Here is a 21960-nt window from a genome sequence, read left to right as displayed (position 1 = left end):
ATGAGGGTAGGTTAGTGTTATGATATGAGGGTAGGTTAGTGGTATGATATGAGGGTAGGTTAGTGTTATGATATGAGGGTAGGTTAGTGTTATGATATGAGGATAGGTTAGTGTTATGATATGAGGGTAGGTTAGTGTTATGATATGAGGGTAGGTTAGTGTTATGATATGAGGGTAGGTTAGTGGTATGATATGAGGGTAGGTTAGTGGAGGACATGTCTGTATGTAGTGTTATGAGATGAGGGTAGGTTAGTGTTATGATATGAGGGTAGGTTAGTGTTATGATATGAGGGTAGGTTAGTGTTAGACATGTCTGTATGTAGTGTTATGATATGAGGGTAGGTTAGTGTTATGATATGAGGGTAGGTTAGTGTTATGATATGAGGGTAGGTTAGTGGAGGACATGTCTGTATGTAGTGTTATGATATGAGGGTAGGTTAGTGTTATGATATGAGGGTAGGTTAGTGGAGGACATGTCTGTATGTGGTGTTATGATATGAGGGTAGGTTAGTGTTATGATATGAGGGTAGGTTAGTGGTATGATATGAGGGTAGGTTAGTGTTATGATATGAGGGTAGGTTAGTGTTATGATATGAGGGTAGGTTAGTGTTATGATATGAGGGTAGGTTAGTGGTATGATATGAGGGTAGGTTAGGGGTATGATATGAGGGTAGGTTAGGGGTATGATATGAGGGTAGGTTAGTGTTATGATATGAGGGTAGGTTAGTGTTATGATATGAGGGTAGGTTAGTGTTATGATATGAGGGTAGGTTAGTGTTATGATATGAGGGTAGGTTAGTGTTATGATATGAGGGTAGGTTGGTGGTAGACATGTCTGTATGTAGTGTTATGATATGAGGGTAGGTTAGTGTTATGATATGAGGGTAGGTTAGTGTTATGATATGAGGGTAGGTTAGTGTTATGATATGAGGGTAGGTTAGTGTTATGATATGAGGGTAGGTTAGTGTTATGATATGAGGGTAGGTTAGTGTTCTGATATGAGGGTAGGTTAGTGGAGGACATGTCTGTATGTAGTGTTATGATATGAGGGTAGGTTAGTGTTATGATATGAGGGTAGGTTAGTGTTAGACATGTCTTTATGTAGTGTTATGATATGAGGGTAGGTTAGTGTTATGATATGAGGGTAGGTTAGTGTTAGACATGTCTTTATGTAGTGTTATAATATGAGGGTAGGTTAGTGGTAGACATGTCTTTATGTAGTGTTATGATATGAGGGTAGGTTAGTGCAACAGTTGGTTTGTCTAATCTATTCCGTAACAGTGTGTGTGTGTGTGTGTGTGTGTGCGTGCGTGCGTGCGTGCGTGTGTGTGTGTGTGTGTGCGTGTGTGTGTGTGTGTGTGTTCCAGGTACCTCAGTGGTCATCATGGTGTCTGTTAGTCTGGTAGTGTTACTGCTAGTGATCAGCCTGATCATAGTCTACAGAGGGAAATACAACAAGGTCACAGGTCAGAAACACACACACACACACACAGGTCTATAAAAAGAGAGAAAGTTCTCCTTTTCGAAATCTTTCCATTTTCATTTCGAATAAATTCATTTGCATAATACTATGTCATCATTTGTCCCTGGTTGAGAAGCATAAATAGTAACTGAGGAGTGTCTGACCCCTGCGGTATTCTGGTGGAAGTGCGTCTCTCTCTCTCTCTCTCCCTGCCTCTGTCTCTCTCTCGCTCTTTCCTTCTCTCTCTCCTTGCCTCCGTCCTCTCTCTCTCACTTCCTGTCTATCTCTCTCGGTCTCTCTCTGTCTCTCTCTCTCTCTCCCTGCCTCTGTCTCTCTCTCTCCCTGCCTCTGTCTCTCTCTCTCCCTGCCTCTGTCTCTCTCTCTCCCTGCCTCTGTCTCTCTCTCTCCCTGCCTCTGTCTCTCTCTATCTCTCTTTCCTACTCTCTCTCTCCCTGCCTCCGTCCTCTCTCTCTGTCACTCTCTCGTCCTCTCTGAATTCAATTCAATTCAATTCAAGGGGCTTTATTGTCATGGCAAACATATGTTAACATTGTCAAAGCAAGTGAAGTAGATAATAAACAAATGTGAAATAAGCAATCACAAATTAACAGTAAACATTACACATACAGAAGTTTCAAAAGAATAAAGACATTATAGATGTAATTATGTCTATATACAGTGTTGTAACAATGTACAAATGGTTAAAGAACACAAGGGAAAATAAATAAGCATAAATATGGGTTGTATTTACAATGGTGTTTGTTCTTCACTGGTTGACCATTTCTTGTGGCAACAGGTCACAAATATTGCTGCTGTGATGGAGCACTGTGGTATTTCACCCAGTAGTTTATCAAAATTGGGTTTGTTCACTCTCTCTCTCTCTGAGTAATGTGGTAATGTGTGTGTGTTGTGTTCCACAGGATCTGTCTCTTCAACACACAGAGTGAGTCCAGACACAGGAAACAACGAAGGGGTCAGTATATTTTGTTTGTTCGTTTTTGTGTCTGAGTGATGTCATTGAGTAATGTCATTGAGTGTGTTTTATTTGTTGTGTTGAGCAGTGGTGGTGGTGGGGGGGGGGGGGGGGGGGGCGGGCAGTGCCCCTGTGACAACAATTTTGGATCCCCTTGTGGCCCCCCTAAATGTGGAGTATGAAATAATTTTTACATAACACATTTTTGCTATCATTCTTTTTTTACATCCGTCATTAGACAGTGGCAACGATGATGATTATGAACATGGTCTTTGCCTGCTAATGCAGTGAAGAAAACGATATGACAACAATAACGTCTAATGTAACTGGCCCCTCTAACAGTACAACTGGCCCCAGCTTGGCCCTCCCAGTTGAAATGGTCAAGAACCACCACTGGTGTTGAGTGTGTTTGTGTACTATTCTCTCCTCCTCCTCTCAGGGTTGTCATGGTGATGGTGACTATGAAGAGATAAAGGAGCGCCCCCTAAGGTCAGACTCAGGCGCTGCAACCTCTACCATCTGCGCCACCGCCAACTTACCCACAAGCCACTCTGACTCTCTCCACTATGCCAGTGTCAACTTCCATAAGAACCCCAGTGGCCCCAACGAAGCAACTGCCACCATCACTAAAGAGGGCAGCTGCCCCAATGAAGCCACCGCTTCCATTACTACAGAGGGCACTTCATCATGTGATTATGCTACTGTGAACTGTCAAAGCCCCACCTACTCTACTGTCAATCATCCACACCGCTCCTCTGAGGCTCCTCCCATCTACTCTAGTGTCAGCAAACCCAGAGACACCTGAGTCACTGGCGACCAATCACAAGATACACACACACACACACACACACTTGCAACCACACACTGGCAACCAATCACAAGAGACATACACACACTGGAAACCAATCAAAAGAGAGGGGACGGAGGAGAGAGAATGTAGAAGAGCAGACGGAGGACTGACTTTTGCCCAAACAAAAAAGGCCACAGAGACACCTGAGCCACTGGAAACCACTCACAAGGTCCATAAACACTGGCGACCAATCAAAAGGGACATATGTTAACTATATGCACTGACCTCTATTTTTAGCTAATCGCTCTCTCCCTCTCTCATTCTCTGTCTTAGCTTCTCTCTTCTCTGTCATTCTCTGTCTTTAATGCTCCCCTCCATCTCTCTTTCTCCTCGCTCTCTCATTCGCTCTCCCCTTTCTCTATCCCCTCTCTCTCTCTCCCTCTCTCTCTCTTTCCTTCGCTCTCTCTCCCCCTCTCTCTTAATCAAACCTTTAACCCTTACCCTAACCCTAATCTAAGTTTAATAAATTCTGAAATTAAATATCAGTTTGGGAGTCAGGTGTCCTCTTATGGGCTTTTCCTTGCTTACACAGTCACTTAGCTACTTCCTGTTCTCTCAGTGACAGTGAGTGTGCATGTCTTGAAAGTACGAGACGCCTGGTGCTTGCCCATGTTGGCGGAGATATCACTTGATTTGCAAGTAGCGGCGAACGCCAAAATGCCCTGCTCAAAACTAACAGCGAGACTTGATAAAGGGGTGGAGTCTGAAAAAATACAACAACAAACTCCGCCTTCGCAGTTTATGTTGTTCAAAACGAGTGCTGTAGAGCGTAATGTTAACCCGTCATCTTTTTTATTTAATGGTTATTGTTTTATCTTTGTGTTGTGTTTTTACGCTGTGATTTTACCAGATTTGTATATAGTATTGTGCATTTTTACCTAAATAAAAAACAGATCTGACTTCCCTATACCCTTCCTCCCGACAGCATCTATTATATTGACAAGATATTGGACTGTCTGCTCTAACGATGGGAATAAATGTTCGCCAAGGCGGAAGGCAGGTGGGAGGAGGCGGGATTAGCCAATGAGAGGGCAGATATGCATGTGAACAACAGACAACTCCAGTATAAAATGTTTTTTTTTCTCAAAGCCACTGTTGTCGACTTATATCAGTAAATTCGTAACAACCTAAACATTACGAAAATGTTAATTTGATCAAATAAGCCTCAATTTCATGTTGACCATGAGATTCTAACTCAAAACCATCCACCCCGTCCAAACACCCTACTTTCGTTTTTGCCTTAAGTAACCGTCTGTCTTATGTAACCATACCTCCTCATACTATTTGGGGTATCCCAGATGTATGTTTACTATGTTACGTCTAGTCTGTGAGACTAGAGGCTGCGCAAGCAGTCAGATGAAACATTTGTGACGAAAATATTTTTGTTGTCCCGCAGATTATTTGGAAATTGTCGTCTTTCTGCTTTGTATGGATTAGCCCTACCTGTCCTACTTGTCGCATTATTCACACTCAGAATTAAATGTGAAGATAGTGGGTGTAATATGTGTGAAGATAATGTGTCTGGAGTTTAATGTAGAAAAGGGTAGGGGTACAGTATGTGGTGAAGATGTGGTGCGTATATATTTTTTTTACATCCATTGTGAATGATAGTTCTTCAGTATTTGAAAAATCGTTCCAACACTCCCGGTCTCGATAATCACCAAGTCTCGGAGTGAAAAGAGCAAACTATCACGATCTGATTATCCCATATGGGATCCCAGTGGGAACGTCATATTAAAACAACTAACTGTACAAGAGCTAACTGGCGCAGGAAACTCTGAGAACACGGAACAGGCTAGTTGATACAATGTTGCACAGCTTCGGGCCAGATCCAGTGATGACTTGATGATACAATATTGCACTTCACTAGCAATAGCTCAAGTCAAGACAGATAGAAAGGGAGGCAGACAGGTGGAGCAGAGAGATGAATGTGATTGAAAAAATATACTTTTTAACGATATTTTCTACTGTTTTTATTTGTCCACTTTAGGCCTATCTATTTTTAATAGTTGACGATGTAAATTATAGTCTTACTCAGGGCCTTCACCAGAGTTTCATAACATTCGGGGCTCAGTCGTGAAGACCAGGGGCTGAGGGGTTTGTGGGTCCGAGAAAAAAGGCAATTTCTAAAACCATTTTCTGCAATTCGACGTCATTTTACATGACTGGAGAATTCAAAAAAAAAAAAAAAATTTGATACCACACAAATTATTAAAATGACTACTCTTACATTTACATACGGAGATCAACGACCTCTTAAATGCAACCAATATCATGGGCCAATGAAAAGAGTGGATACACAGATTTTAGGCCTACAATATGAGGAGAAAATTATAGTCCACCACCTTTCCAGTGGCACTCACCTATTCAAACAGATTTTTCCCGCATTTGTATTCTGAAATATTGCAAAATACCTTCTAGGTGCTGCGTGCTGTTCATTGACAGCAACAACTCAACAATCAGCTGTTTTATATTTTGTCGCGTGGGCTGCCCAATTGCCGGACTCCCGACGGTAGACTAGGCCTATGTGTTCATAGTGTGACAAAACACAATCTACAGCATTTACATTGATCCTCTGGCTAAATTATGCTGGTGAAGTTCATTTATTTCATTTATTTTTATAGAGACAGTAGAAATGATATACTTTGTAAAAATGTATTTCAATTTATCTGCAGCACCTCTTCTTGCAGAGCGACGTTTTCTTTCATGCGCTGTGCTCTCCCCAAGGCCAAATAATCAACCATTTATATTATTAATTCAATCGATTGTGGTCAGTAACCCCATATGAGGTTATTGTGTAGGTAGCCCTACTATTACAATAATATTTAAAATCATATTTCAGCAAGTAGCCGAGCCGACATTACCAGATAATACATTCATTAAGTCAATGAAGCCAAATGCGGTTTCAACTATATTGTTATTGAAACGATGTAGGCCTTATAACCTTTTTAAACAATAACAAAAAATATGTCAAATGACTTGAATGGCCTTTGAGAAAAGTATACAAATGTATATTCTTATCAGTAGGCTAAGTGACTGAAATGCATCAGGAAAGTTCAGGATAACATCAGGGAAGCTCATCAGGTAGGCTATAGACCTAATGTGTATGTGTAGAGAAAATCTGCACCACTTTCAATTGCTAGACTAATGATCATGAGCACTCAACTCAACTTAGCATACATTCCAGCCTAATTGTGATCAAATATCCAAACAGAGATTCAGAGAAAACTAAACTCCGACGTTGATTGATTTATCAAGATGAGTTCCCATTCTTGTCTCAAAGCAGCGCAATGACACAGTCCCAATGATCAGTTGACCACAAATGGCAGTTGCTTTACATGTATTGTAACCAGTTGTGTGCCGCTATCTTTTTATTATTATTACATCATCATTTCTAAATCAAAGTTGGTACCAATATGAACCCTATTGTACAACATTATTTTACAATATACATACAATGCATCATCCAAACTGCATGATTGCCTATGCGAACACATACTGTAAGTGGCGAAAGGAAAATGTTACATTTTTTAAATCCTAAAAACACAAAATTAGGCCTAGTTTGTTATGAATTAGGCCATCATCACTGTCAATCGTGAATGATAATTCTTCACGTTTTACAGGTGAAACGTCCATGCTGCACGCAGCCAACCATTTGATCCCAATCACTTTCATGAGAATATGCATTTTGATCGTCTTGAATGATGTAAGTGTGGCTAACCCGCCGAACTACTCACATTTTAGAGCAGAGGAGTTAAACACAGCCACCGCAAGAGAAGAAAAAAAAATCTACATTTCAGCACAATCATACTTCAATGTCATAATGCATTACAAGGTCTATTTACTTGACATTATCATGCTATTATATTCGTTTTGTTATGTAGATTACAAATGAACCGTTTAGTGATCTTGGGAGACATATCGCCATTCTGAGAAGTGGCGGAGCGTCGCTCTGCTGCGCACCAGCAGCACTACAACCCTTGATTATAACGGTTGGATGACTTCGGGAGTTTATTGTAAGCACAGCTCTATGAACGAAGAGGTACATTCAGGTGACTACATTTTTTTACACCATTGCAGCAGCGAAAAAGACTCGGGGCTGACCCAAAATAATTATAATCAAATGTTATTGATCACATAAACATATTTAGCAGATGTTATTGCGGGTGAAGCGAAATGCTACATCCAACAGTGCAGTAGTTTATAGCAATTCACATCAATAAACACAAATCTAAAAGTAAAAGAATGGAATTAAGAATTTTTTAAATATTAGATCGATAAATGTCTGAGTGGATTGACTAAAATAGTGTAGAATAGAATACAGTATATACATATGAGATGAGTAAAGCAGTATGTAAACATTAGTAACCCTCTTGCTGTGTTCGTTTAATGTTCATTAATTCTGTGTTCTCGGCCCAAAATGACCGCCCCATTTTAGCTGATTATAAATCCATAATAATACATATATTATCACCTAATGTTGTGTTAGATCTTTTAATCAACTTAAGTTTGTGTGAACGTTACAAGTTTTGAACTTCTATTTGCTATGTATGGCCTGTAGGACTCATTGACCTGAGGTCATACACCACGTTTTTGAGTGAAAAAAGCATAATGTATGGATTATTTTGACTTTAACAAATAATCCGATGAAACATATTGTGCTATTTATCACAGACTACTTTCTCTAATGCATATTCACTGTCAGTTTCCTGGCCTCTCTCCTCCTCACCAGTGCCATGATCAAAGATATGAGCCTCACGTACAGTATATCGTTTGGTCATTGTGCTGCCACAGAATGAATTGTGAGAAAGGCCTCAAAAAAGCTTTTATATACCATAGTTGCGAGAAAAGTTCTATATTTTGTTGAAACAATGTTGCGATTGTTTGTGAGAATGCCGACAGCTGTGGTTCCCGTGGGGGAAAGATTCTATTGGGGAAAGGTTCCCGTGGGGGTTGCCATGGAAGCCAAGAAGGGGAGTGAGGTGTGTGTGTGCTCAAACACACATGCATGTGGGCGTCTGGGAGAAGAAGTCTGTCCATCTGATGAATGGGCATGTGCCTGAACTCAATTTTATACACTAATTGTAGTCTCACCCATTCATTTCTAATGACTGGTCATTTTTGACCGGGAACATCACAGTTGTACAAAAGTTAAATAAAACACCCAAAATGTTATGAAGATCATCCAAATGTATTTTGTGTTCAGATGCCCTGTGTAGACAAAGTCATGGAACCTTATGACAATCAGATTAAATTAACTAAATTTTTCTGAAAGAAAACTTGTAAATCGGTCCAATTCGACCGGAACACAGCAGGAGGGTTAAAGTGGTTAAAGCCCGGAAAGCCAGGTCCTGGATCCTGGTGACGTCCTTGGTCTTACTACTGCATTGGCCTATAGGAAATCTAAGAGTTCTACGCTATCATTTCTTTAGCCGCCAATGGATCAAAGTGTATCAATGTGTCCATATGGCAGAGGCTGGTGCTCTGGCTTTAGCTGAATTTTTACTTTTAGATTTTAATCACGTGACAATGATTTTGAGAAACCAAAAACATTATTATTGAATTTGTACTCTTTCCACTAAATTACGCACATAAAAAATAACTATAACAGGCACGCAGATTGGTAGAAATGGTAGGATACATTGTAAATTTCCCCAAACTTAAAACTCACGAGCTGCCTGTGGTCTTTACTATAACAGCCAATAAAACAAATTGTGAATGCACAAACGCGTGCACACATAGGAGGACCCGTGAATAAAAACGTGCTTGCCTATGGAAAATAAAAGGCTGTTCTGCCCCGAGCACAGTAGCATTGTATTATGTACAATGTTGGCAACAAAATTAGGTTGCTGTTACTCCTGTCCCCATTGCAGAATGCAGCCTTTTGACAGCATGTACTGAAGTCGAATTAATTCAGACCTGCATTAGTCCCGTCGTTTGGTGATTGACATTTAGGCTGTGATAGGGGTAGGGGTGATAGGGGTAGGGTGAACTGCTTTGTAAATATGACAATAACACAAACGTGTACTTTTGATTCTAAAGGAGGGACATAAAAAAAGCATTTCGCTACACCCGCAATAACATCTGCTAAATATGTGTATGTGACCAATAACATCTGCTAACCATGTGTATGTGACCAATAACATCTGCTAAATATGTGTATGTGACCAATAACATCTGTTAAATATGTGTATGGACCAATAACATATGCTAAACATGTGTACGGACCAATGAAATTGGATTTGATTTTGATTTGATAAATAGGAATAATCATTTGGTTAGGGTCTCGGGGCAGATTTGTCATCTTCAGGAGATTTATATCGGTTGAATAATTCTTCTTAACAATGGGCTAAATAGTGTTCTCCCGAGTGGCGCAGTGGTCTCAGGCACTGCATCTCACTACAGACCCTGGTTTGAATCCAGGCTGTATCACATCCTGCCGTGATTGGGAGTCCCATAGGGCATTGAACAAGTGGCCCAGTGTCCTCCGGGTTTGGCCGGGGTATTTCTTCTTAACTGACTTGCCTAGTTAAATATTTTGTCAGTGTAACACCATTATTTGAAATATAATATGCCTACTTGGGAAAGCAGAATTTTCTTCCATACCTATTTTAAAGAGACAGTTCACCCAAATAACAAAATACAAAATGCTTGTGACCTTACCTTGAAAGCAGTCTATGGACAAGGAGACTGCAATCTATGGTTCGGTTACGTACTGCCATCAAAATGTTGTAATGGGGTGCAAATAACATTTTTAAGTTTAAAAGCTCATTTGAGTGACAACAAAATCCATTGTATATAGTATTGTACATTTTTAACTAAATGAAAAGATCTGACTCCTCTAGACCCTTCCAACAGCAATGAGAATCTATTAAATAGACAATATATTGAACTGTCTCCTCTAACGATGGAATAAACGGGAGGACGGGAGGAGTAGGGATTAGCCAATGAGAGGGCAGATATGCATGTGAACAACAGACAACTTTTCTTTTCTGAAAACCACTGGTTTCCACTTATATCAGTAAATTCTTAACAACCTAAACATTACGAAAAGTTACATTTGATCAAATAAGCCTCACTTAGCAAAGTAGAAATTCAATTTCATGTTGACCAGGAGATTCAAACTCACAACCGTCAACCCCGTCCAAACACCCTACTTTCGTTTTTGCCTTAAGTAACCATCTGTCTTATGTAACCATACCAAACGTAACATATCATACTGTTTTGGGTATCCCGATTATATGTTATGAGACCAGGCTGCGCGGGCATTCAGATCAGACAATTTTGGGATGAAAATATTTTTGTTGTCCCGCAGATTATTTGGAAATTGTCGTCTTTCTGCTTTGTATGGATTAGCCCAGCCCTATTTATTGTGCTAAAAGCACATCTTTGTCGCATTATTTACACTCAGAATACACTGCTTGAAGTTAATTAGCCTACCTCTCCTCTCATTTGGGAATGCAAGATCAAGTGTGCCTAGTATATGCGTGGTCTCAATTAAATAGAGTACGCTGTCTATGCATGGGCGGAGAAGCTTGGGGTGGTTTATCTTTCCAAGGAAATGTACTTGCTTAATATGATTAGGCTATAGTTTACTTCACAGCCTAGAAATAAATATTGATCACCCACATGTCTCCGTCTGAAAATCGTCCCACTCCTAAAAGGTAGGCTATAAAACGTAGCTCAAGTTAAAGTACAAGTCTCTCCAACTCGGCTCTCTTCAAAATATGTATAGTCTATTCACTGATATAGCCCAGTAATATGATAGCCTTATATAATAGACCACTTGTGAACCTCTGGTAATTTGACTTATTTCGTAGGTTATTTTTGTTCATTTTGATATTGCCTATAGGCAGTGACAGAACTACAGTTTTCTACATGGGGAGGCCAGGGGGTGGCGAAGGCTTCTTCAGGGGTCCATAGACCATGACAGAAAATCAGTGTGTAACCCTAACCTGGCATCCAAGGAGCATGAATGAATCCTATGATTGCTGATTAGAGGTAGAAGTGATAATTCACCGAACCCGGAGTTCTTCAATGTGGCAGATAGTGTGGTCCAAAAGGGTTACTTCACTAGAATTCAGTGTGGCAGATAGTGTGGTCCAAAAGGGTTACTTCACTAGAATTCAGTGTGGCAGATAGTGTGGTCCAAAAGGGTTACTTCACTAGAATTCAATGTGGCAGATAGTGTGGTCCAAAAGGGTTACTTCACTAGAATTCTTTAACATACTATGAATAGTCAGTGTCTCTACCTCTGAACTGCAGCCCAATTTCTTTTTCACACACACACACACACACACACACACACACACACACACACACACACACACACACACGAGAGACATGGGTCACTCTGTTTTCATCAATATATAATCTGGGTCTATAAGTGTTGAACATCCAAAATATTTGCTATTAAATCTTTGGTTTCATCTGAAATGACACTAAAAACTTCACTTTCTTTTACTTCTCTTATTATTTGACTTTATACCATCTCAGCTCAGCCCTCAACAACTTCCTTCTGGATTTGGTGGCTTGTGTACTTAGCATTGTCACATGTATTCATCCTTTCCTCTATGAGAGGGTCATGCTTTGCTATTTCTTCTAAAGATTATCAAAAAATTACCCTTGTTGTGAGAGTCATCAGACTCTCGATGACCTCTCTGTGCTATATTTTTAGTGGCAGTTAATAGGAGCACATCTGCAATTCTTGTAATGTAAGAATTGTTAACTAAACAGCTGTTAACTAAAATGTGTAGATTAAAGTCTATACCTGACCTACCATTGGGTCCTTCTGGAACAGCATATCTGGTGCTTGATACAGTAGGGAGGGGCTCGATGACACCTCCTGGCAGCTCTGGCTCACTGTCCTGCTCAGAGCCAGAGGTCTCTGTGTCATCCCTTGATACAGTAGGGAGGGGCTCGATGACACCTCCTTGCAGCTCTGGCTCACTGTCCTGCTCAGAGCCAGAGGTCTCTGTGTCATCCCTTGATACAGTAGGGAGGGGCTCGATGACACCTCCTTGCAGCTCTGGCTCACTGTCCTGCTCAGAGCCAGAGGTCTCTGTGTCATCCCTTGATACAGTAGGGAGGGGCTCAATGACACCTCCTTGCAGCTCTGGCTCACTGTCCTGCTCAGAGCCAGAGGTCTCTGTGTCATCCCTTGATACAGTAGGGAGGGGCTCGATGACACCTCCTTGCAGCTCTGGCTCACTGTCCTGCTCAGAGCCAGAGGTCTCTGTGTCATCCCTTGATACAGTAGGGAGGGGCTCGATGACACCTCCTTGCAGCTCTGGCTCACTGTCCTGCTCAGAGCCAGAGGTCTCTGTGTCATCCCTTGATACAGTAGGGAGGGGCTCGATGACACCTCCTGGCAGCTCTGGCTCACTGTCCTGCTCAGAGCCAGAGGTCTCTGTGTCATCCCTTGATACAGTAGGGAGGGGCTCGATGACACCTCCTTGCAGCTCTGGCTCACTGTCCTGCTCAGAGCCAGAGGTCTCTGTGTCATCCCTTGATACAGTAGGGAGGGGCTCGATGACACCTCCTGGCAGCTCTGGCTCACTGTCCTGCTCAGAGCCAGAGGTCTCTGTGTCATCCCTTGATACAGTAGGGAGGGGCTCGATGACACCTCCTGGCAGCTCTGGCTCACTGTCCTGCTCAGAGCCAGAGGTCTCTGTGTCATCCCTTGATACAGTAGGGAGGGGCTCGATGACACCTCCTTGCAGCTCTGGCTCACTGTCCTGCTCAGAGCCAGAGGTCTCTGTGTCATCCCTTGATACAGTAGGGAGGGGCTCGATGACACCTCCTTGCAGCTCTGGCTCACTGTCCTGCTCAGAGCCAGAGGTCTCTGTGTCATCCCTTGATACAGTAGGGAGGGGCTCGATGACACCTCCTTGCAGCTCTGGCTCACTGTCCTGCTCAGAGCCAGAGGTCTCTGTGTCATCCCTTGATACAGTAGGGAGGGGCTCGATGACACCTCCTTGCAGCTCTGGCTCACTGTCCTGCTCAGAGCCAGAGGTCTCTGTGTCATCCCTTGATACAGTAGGGAGGGGCTCGATGACACCTCCTTGCAGCTCTGGCTCACTGTCCTGCTCAGAGCCAGAGGTCTCTGTGTCATCCCTTGATACAGTAGGGAGGGGCTCGATGACACCTCCTTGCAGCTCTGGCTCACTGTCCTGCTCAGAGCCAGAGGTCTCTGTGTCATCCCTTGATACAGTAGGGAGGGGCTCGATGACACCTCCTGGCAGCTCTGGCTCACTGTCCTGCTCAGAGCCAGAGGTCTCTGTGTCATCCCTTGATACAGTAGGGAGGGGCTCGATGACACCTCCTTGCAGCTCTGGCTCACTGTCTTGCTCAGAGCCAGAGGTCTCTGTGTCATCCCTTGATACAGTAGGGAGGGGCTCGATGACACCTCCTTGCAGCTCTGGCTCACTGTCCTGCTCAGAGCCAGAGGTCTCTGTGTCATCCCTTGATACAGTAGGGAGGGGCTCGATGACACCTCCTTGCAGCTCTGGCTCACTGTCCTGCTCAGAGCCAGAGGTCTCTGTGTCATCCCTTGATACAGTAGGGAGGGGCTCGATGACACCTCCTTGCAGCTCTGGCTCACTGTCCTGCTCAGAGCCAGAGGTCTCTGTGTCATCCCTTGATACAGTAGGGAGGGGCTCGATGACACCTCCTTGCAGCTCTGGCTCACTGTCCTGCTCAGAGCCAGAGGTCTCTGTGTCATCCCTTGATACAGTAGGGAGGGGCTCGATGACACCTCCTTGCAGCTCTGGCTCACTGTCCTGCTCAGAGCCAGAGGTCTCTGTGTCATCCCTTGATACAGTAGGGAGGGGCTCGATGACACCTCCTTGCAGCTCTGGCTCACTGTCCTGCTCAGAGCCAGAGGTCTCTGTGTCATCCCTTGATACAGTAGGGAGGGGCTCGATGACACCTCCTTGCAGCTCTGGCTCACTGTCCTGCTCAGAGCCAGAGGTCTCTGTGTCATCCCTTGATACAGTAGGGAGGGGCTCGATGACACCTCCTTGCAGCTCTGGCTCACTGTCCTGCTCAGAGCCAGAGGTCTCTGTGTCATCCCTTGATACAGTAGGGAGGGGCTCGATGACACCTCCTTGCAGCTCTGGCTCACTGTCCTGCTCAGAGCCAGAGGTCTCTGTGTCATCCCTTGATACAGTAGGGAGGGGCTCGATGACACCTCCTTGCAGCTCTGGCTCACTGTCCTGCTCAGAGCCAGAGGTCTCTGTGTCATCCCTTGATACAGTAGGGAGGGGCTCGATGACACCTCCTTGCAGCTCTGGCTCACTGTCCTGCTCAGAGCCAGAGGTCTCTGTGTCATCCCTTGATACAGTAGGGAGGGGCTCGATGACACCTCCTTGCAGCTCTGGCTCACTGTCCTGCTCAGAGCCAGAGGTCTCTGTGTCATCCCTTGATACAGTAGGGAGGGGCTCGATGACACCTCCTTGCAGCTCTGGCTCACTGTCCTGCTCAGAGCCAGAGGTCTCTGTGTCATCCCTTGATACAGTAGGGAGGGGCTCGATGACACCTCCTTGCAGCTCTGGCTCACTGTCCTGCTCAGAGCCAGAGGTCTCTGTGTCATCCCTTGATACAGTAGGGAGGGGCTCGATGACACCTCCTTGCAGCTCTGGCTCACTGTCCTGCTCAGAGCCAGAGGTCTCTGTGTCATCCCTTGATACAGTAGGGAGGGGCTCAATGACACCTCCTTGCAGCTCTGGCTCACTGTCCTGCTCAGAGCCAGAGGTCTCTGTGTCATCCCTTGATACAGTAGGGAGGGGCTCGATGACACCTCCTTGCAGCTCTGGCTCACTGTCTTGCTCAGAGCCAGAGGTCTCTGTGTCATCCCTTGATACGTCTATTAAAATAACACAGGAACCATTAGTGTATCATTTTTGCACTATTGGTAAGTAGGCATTTCATTGTTGTATTTGGCGCACGTGTCAAATAAACTTTGATATGATTTGATTAATCACAATATAAATGCCACCAAAACAAGAACACACATGAATCAACAACCAACATTTTGATCCTTGTGAAGTCTGAACACACTGACTCTGACTAGCCTCAGGTAGGGAGCTGCTCTGGGGTCTGGTGGTGATGCAAGTACTGGGGTCTGTTTGCCCCTGATCTGCCTGTTTGTGCTTCTTTAAAAAGAAGTCTGATATCTCTCCCTTTCTTTTCATGTTTAATTGGCCCTATGCAAAAATAAGACAGCCTATGGTTACATCTAAGCATCCAATTACCCACATTTCAGTCCAATCTCAATCTTAATTACAAATCCCTATTATCATAACTGTACCTTAAAATCAACTACCATCTGTAAGGAAGTGCTATTTCTTATGCAGGTGACCAGCCTACTGCTATTACATTGCTATAACTGAGACAACGTATTTTCACAGTAAAACATGTTAGGTCCCATACAGGATAGCTCCCACACCCACACACACAGCACACACACATTACACACACTAACTGCCGAGGACACACAGATAAGACATACACCCACACATTGGGAGGAAGAGACAGCCTTGACTTGCAGAAACCAGCGCACACACCTAATCTCCTTTTTTAGCTGAACATTGTGTGACAAAGAACAAGACTCAGAGGGATGACGGACGGCCCAACAGGGCCAATCCAAGAAGACTACACCTCAGCCTGAACCAACCCGAAGACCCGATCTTCTAGAATCAACCTACTTTCTGTTCTGTATATGAGACATGTGCACTCTGTTATCTGCGCTTCTTTTCTGCTGGTTCCTTAAGAACCGAATGAAATGGCCCGTATACGTTGTACCAGATATCTTTACTCATAATTAAACTGTCACTTGTCATACAATAGACCACCTTGTCTGAATCGATCCTTGACCGGCTCACCCTCCTACATATCCCATTATTAACAGAAACTTGGTAGCAGAGGGATGGTTTACTAACGACCCAGTCCAGAGTGGTTGATGTGGGTGTGAGGGGGCGAGTTGGTGAAAGGACGGTTCCCGGAGGACAGGTGAAAACCATTCGGGGGTGGACAACAATTCTGCTCAACTCGGGAAACTGATCTCTGGTCGACCACAAAATAAGGTAAGCAAAACCTGTTTTATCAAACTTTGCATATTGTCGAATAGTCATACCAAATTACGATCAGTAGTACCGAGTGTGGGTAAGAATTTTTGTGTAAATTTTATATAAATAATGGACTTGAAATTGACAGTGAAGTAAACATATGTGGTAATTAGAATATCCCGATAGTCCGGCATGAGAACGGTCCGGTGGCAGACACCGGTAAGGGATGAGTAGTAGTTAGAATATTCCGATAGTCCGGCATGAGAACGGTCCGGTGGCAGACACCGGTAAGGGATATTTAGTAGTAGACCTAATATTAATAGAATATTCTGATAGTCCGGCTGTGAACGGTCTGGTGGCAGACACCAGTAAGGAATAAAATATAGTCTAGGATAGATTTTCACCGATAGTCCGGCTAGTGACCGGTCCAGCTGTGTCTGGTAAGGTGGTCTATTATTGAGTATTGATGTGACCAGGATTATATTCTATGTATAAGTGATATTCGTTCGGGCGTCTGAAAAAGGGCGTGATCAGTTTTATCATTAACATCTGAGTATGATTCGATCATTCATCTGCAAAAGATAAATCCAATTAGTGTTTTAGATAGAACCAATAGCCGGTAGTGTCCGGTGAGGTTAAAATCCAATAGCTGGTAGTGTCCGGTGAGGTGTCTACAATAGATTAATGTATGATTAAGATATGTTGGACTGAAAAGTCCGCTTTGTGTTGTGGCCAGAATGAATGTGATAAATGTACTAATGTGTGATGTCATAGAATAAGATGTTCTAATTGAACAATTGTGTTTAAAACTATGTCCATGTAATAATATTTGTGTGTTGACTATAGACTAAATGTAAACGGCGTTTCACAAGTCCCTGATATTATTACCATTATTTAAAATTATTGTGAGCAAAGTATTTCCTAAATTCAAAAAAAAAAAAAAAAAAAATCTATTATCCAAATTGTTAAAACATAGTTTATGTTGATAATCATTTCCTGAATTGGTGGCTCGTGTTTAATCATTAAAACATTATTGTTTAAAATTCTGGATATATGACGGAGAGGCTCTGAGTTAAGACAGAGTACGAGTAATAGTGTCTCCTAAGAATACATCACTGGCACGAGCCAGTGACGGGCTAAGTATATCCAAAGAGTGTACAAAATATTTCTAAAAAAAAACACGTCAAATCAGCACCTAAGACAGGTGGAGGAGAGGTTTGGCATTACACACAAGTTTGGCTCTGTGTATAGGCCGCAATCGCAGGGCCTTGTGGAACGCTGTAATCAAAATCTGAAAGCTAAAATAGCTAAAGTATGTGCAGGAACTAAATTGACCTGGGTGGAAGCCCTGCCCCTGGCACTGATGGCCATGAGGTCCTCACCAGGTGCAGGGACACATCTTTCACCCCATGAAATAATGACAGGTAGAGTAATGCCAGGGCCACCAAGAGAGGGAGGTCATATGCCCCCTCTTGATGTGCACCAAATAGGGATGTCTGACTATGTGAAGAAATTGACGGAATTGTCTGCAGCTCTCTCCAAACAGATACACCGTGTCGCAGAGAGGGAGCTGACTGACGTCCCGGAACAACCAAGGGTAAAAGTTGGGGACTGGGTAAGGATCAAGGTCCACAAGAGAAAGTGGGCTGATCCCAGGTGGACTGGACCGTACGAAGTGAAGGAGGTTACTTCACACTCAGTCCAGGTCAAAGGTAAATTAGGCGCACCTTGGCACCACCTGACACATTGTACACCAGCCCCAACCCCTGCCAGAACTCTGGCTGAAGTAAGAAGTGATTTACTCACATCCAATTCGAATTCAAATTCTGACATCCCTCCCGTCTGATCATGTGGAGGAGACTCCCATCCTCAGATGATAGGGACACTAGAGTAGCACCATGGGCTAGAAGGGCTAGGAGACCATGGGAAAGACTGGGTTGTTCTGGCCCATTGTTTGTCCTAATTATAGTCAATGTTGTTTTGACATTGGGAGTAATGATATGGGCAGCCCAGCGTATAATCACTGACCAGGAACAGACTACCCAGCTAAACATCACCAATGCTTCAATATTCTCGGATACGCATGTTCTGTCTAAACGTCAAGTTCAGAATAATGACTTTGAGTGTACTGCAGAATTGATTAGGTCAGCTACTCTGTGTATCCCGCCTAACGCTACTACCACTGTTATACTTACCTGGGGTGTTATTGGAAGCCCAGGTGGCGGTTATGGTACTCATGCAATCAGTTGGTCTAGATCAGTGTGGTACATGACAGAAGGGGGGTATAATAAATGGACGTGGAAGAATTTAGTGGCAGAGACTGGTCCTGACTGGTCTAGCTGGACAGTGCATCAGATGGCACTCCTGTGGCGGAGCAGGTTGACGTTAACTAAAGTTACAACTGGTTTGAAATTGGTAATCAAACACAGGGAAGGTGGTATGACTTATGACCTCCATTGTAACTTTCCTTTGTGGTCTGATCAGCCTCATTGGAAAGCCATTTGGATGGAGAATCTAGGGTAATTTGTAATACTGATATTAAGGTAATTTAATACAAAAAGGCAGTGAAATTTACATTATAGTGTCATTATATTTTCTCTGATGAACGTGGTGTGAAAATTTAGCTAGGATAAGTTTTATTTATGGTAGACTCATGTTAAGTATTTGGGACATATTTTGAGCAAACAGGGCAGGGAAGAAATTGAGATATTTGTGTTTGGTTTTAACACCTGTGTATAGGGGGTGCCATTTGAATATTTAATTTGTGGTCATGGGTAATACGGTTTGTTTTTATTTTTTATTTTTTAAAGGTAAATTAATTATAGTGGGGTTTAATTAACCTATATAAGGACTTTAGAAAGTGCCACCATAGACATGTTTTTCAAAAAAAAAAAAATCCATGAGTTTAGATAAAGCCAAACAGTGAGACATTTAGTTCAAATTTGGAAACATGAGAAAACGAGCTACAGACAGATAAGGGGAAAAGGCAGACAGAAGAGCCCTCCCCTGCACTGCAGAGACCTTGAAGGTTGGAGAGCAGAGAGGAGAAGTTTTAAAAGGGAGCCAGGACGAGCAAAGATAACAGAATGTGTAGATAACAGTTACTGAGTGGAGACAAAAGGGAGAATTGGACATGTGGAAAATGAAAGGGGCGCTCCTACATGATAATGTCAGAACAGAAGGATAATATACTAATCTTACCTAAGTCATTATTTAGAGTAGGTAAGGTTGTTACCTGGGCAGAGCCAGGTATCAAAAGGGGGATGGGTAAATTGTGGTCTAGGATAGGATGGGGCCTATTGGATAAGAAACTAAATATATAATCAGATAAAACATATGAGAAACTGTTTGTTAACCAAGCCTGTATGTCCAGGATTTTATGCATTACAGGTGAACTACAGGTGAAGTCACTCAATCCAGTCCCAGAGGCTTGTTGGGGGGACCATACAAGGACTCCTGGTGACAGCTAGCTGAAAGAGCTACCCGGATTCATATCGCACGGGGGAGGGTAGGACACATGACACTGTCGAACAATAAACAGTGTTCGAGAGGAGAACTGGAATTAACAGAATTCCGGGGGCCATCTCTCGAATGAAGTAACCCTCCCTGTCCTGTCACCCCTGTTTTTGTTCATAGAAGTGAAGATGTGTCTGGCTCTTGCTAGTGATGTGTTCTCTGGGAGAGGGTGGGGCTTTACAGGAGTGTCAGTGTACCTGTGTAATGGGGGAGGGTGTCCATATGGGGATTACATGATAACCAACTTGGGACAATTCTAGGATTGGAGAAGAGGGTATTATTATAGCATAGGGGATCCCACAAAGGTGGATAGGTTTTCCATCATATGGGGAAAACCTGGGAGCACTGTTGAACTTTGTAAAGGTGATGAAATCCTACTAACCATCAAAACTATTAAGCTCTCTGATGCAGGCACTTACACCCTCGGACTACAAAGGACCGGGACAGACACGATGGGTGTGTTTTCTATTAGGGAGCTGCCAAAACCAGAGGTCCCAGACGAACCAGGGCCAGACACACTCCTCTACCACCCCTGGACCGAACCTGCCACCTACCACCACTGTGTTAAAAAATCCCATTCAGGTAATTAATGTTAGAGACTACACAGCTATTGATCAATTAGGCACTGAGACTGGTTTTGATGGTAGGGACAATTTGTGGCTGTCTTATATGAGGTACACAGCTAAAACCCTGAGAAGAAAGGACTGCACTATTTGTAGTCATGCTAGACTTGTTCTGGCTACACACCCATTTGCTAGAGGAGAAGGAGAGGGGTGGTTGTGTATTCTGAGAGGTTTTTACCAGGTTCAGCCCAATTCAACCCTCTGTTCCTCTTTGAGCCTTGTGTTTCCTACAGTACCTCCTCATCGGGCCCCTTGGGGTGTTAAGGCATATGGGGGCAATTACAGTTGCATCACGGGTACAGGTAGTGGCATGGACTATGGGAGATTGCCTGAAGCTGATTGCAGCAGTAACATAACCATTTATGCCACTTGGCCAGTTACAGGCCTAAACCAAACTAGTGGTCTGGCTGATGTGTGGTGGATATGTGGACCCAAAAGAGTACTGAGACCCATTCTTAGAGGAGACTGGCAAGGTACGTGTGCTCTGACCAGTTTGATAATTCCACTGACCATTGTTGATGTTACTGCTGAACAGCTGTTGGGTTCTGTATCCAGGGGACCTGAAAACATTCCACCCCATGGGAGACATAGATGTAGTGCTCCATGAACAGAGGATGTAGTTGACATACACACTAACCTGTTGGGAGTGCCAATGGGGGTTCCTCATGAGTTTCAGGCCTTGGGTAGGAATGATGGACTCTGGCACTTGCTACCTATTATAGGTCCAGCCATAGTGGATGCTAGACAGACTGCATGGATCAGTTATATCTACTATAATCAACAGCGTTTTGTGAATTACCCCCGTGATGCACTCACTGGTCTGTCTGAACAGCTTGAGGCCACATCTAGGGTTGCCAGACAGTCTGCAAGATGTTCGGTGAACAATGTTGCACGTATATTCCTAATAACACCACTCCAGATGGTGGTATAGCTAAGGCCTTTAATGGGCTTGGTGCACTATCTGCTGAGATGAGGACCATGGCGGGGGTGGAGGAGTCTGGACTGTTCTTTTGGTTGGGAGCCTGGTTTGGTAAGTACACTGGTATGGTGGTTACTGGATTTCTGACCCTAATTCTTGTATTTGTATTATTGATGTGTTGTGCTGCTTGCATCATACCGTGTTTTAAGAAGTCTGTTACAGATGTGACTCTAACATGTTTAATCCCATTAATGACTACGGATAACCCCAGTTGTAATTGCTCTGCCTGGGATGCTGTCTATCCCATGACTAAATCTACTGCTAGGAAACCATTGTTTTCCAACAAGGTTGCCAGGGCACATTTCACCTGTGTCAAAATGACGGGAGGCGGTACTAATGTGGGACAGGTTCCTGGGAATTGGTGTCTGGATACAATCAACATTGTTGGGAGTTTCAGTCCAATATCCAGAGCAGATGTGAGGTGGTGGTGTGGCAACACTGTCCTGTTTGATAAATTACCCTCCAATACTACTGGAAGCTGTGCACTTGT

The 21960-nt window shown here is 43.4% G+C and overlaps 1 long non-coding RNA gene across 1 annotated transcript; it reads left to right on the top strand.

Annotated features, from left to right (window-relative positions):
- Positions 1-16016: 16016 nt before the first annotated feature.
- Positions 16017-19054, top strand: LOC118940280. Its single transcript, XR_005036817.1, has 2 exons — positions 16017-16370; positions 17885-19054. It is a non-coding gene; the product is annotated as an uncharacterized LOC118940280 (long non-coding RNA).
- Positions 19055-21960: the final 2906 nt, after the last annotated feature.

Source organism: Oncorhynchus mykiss, chromosome 17 (genome assembly GCF_013265735.2).
Source record: "Oncorhynchus mykiss isolate Arlee chromosome 17, USDA_OmykA_1.1, whole genome shotgun sequence".
Lineage (NCBI taxonomy): Eukaryota > Metazoa > Chordata > Actinopteri > Salmoniformes > Salmonidae > Oncorhynchus > Oncorhynchus mykiss.
This window is presented reverse-complemented; position numbering and strand designations above follow the sequence as displayed.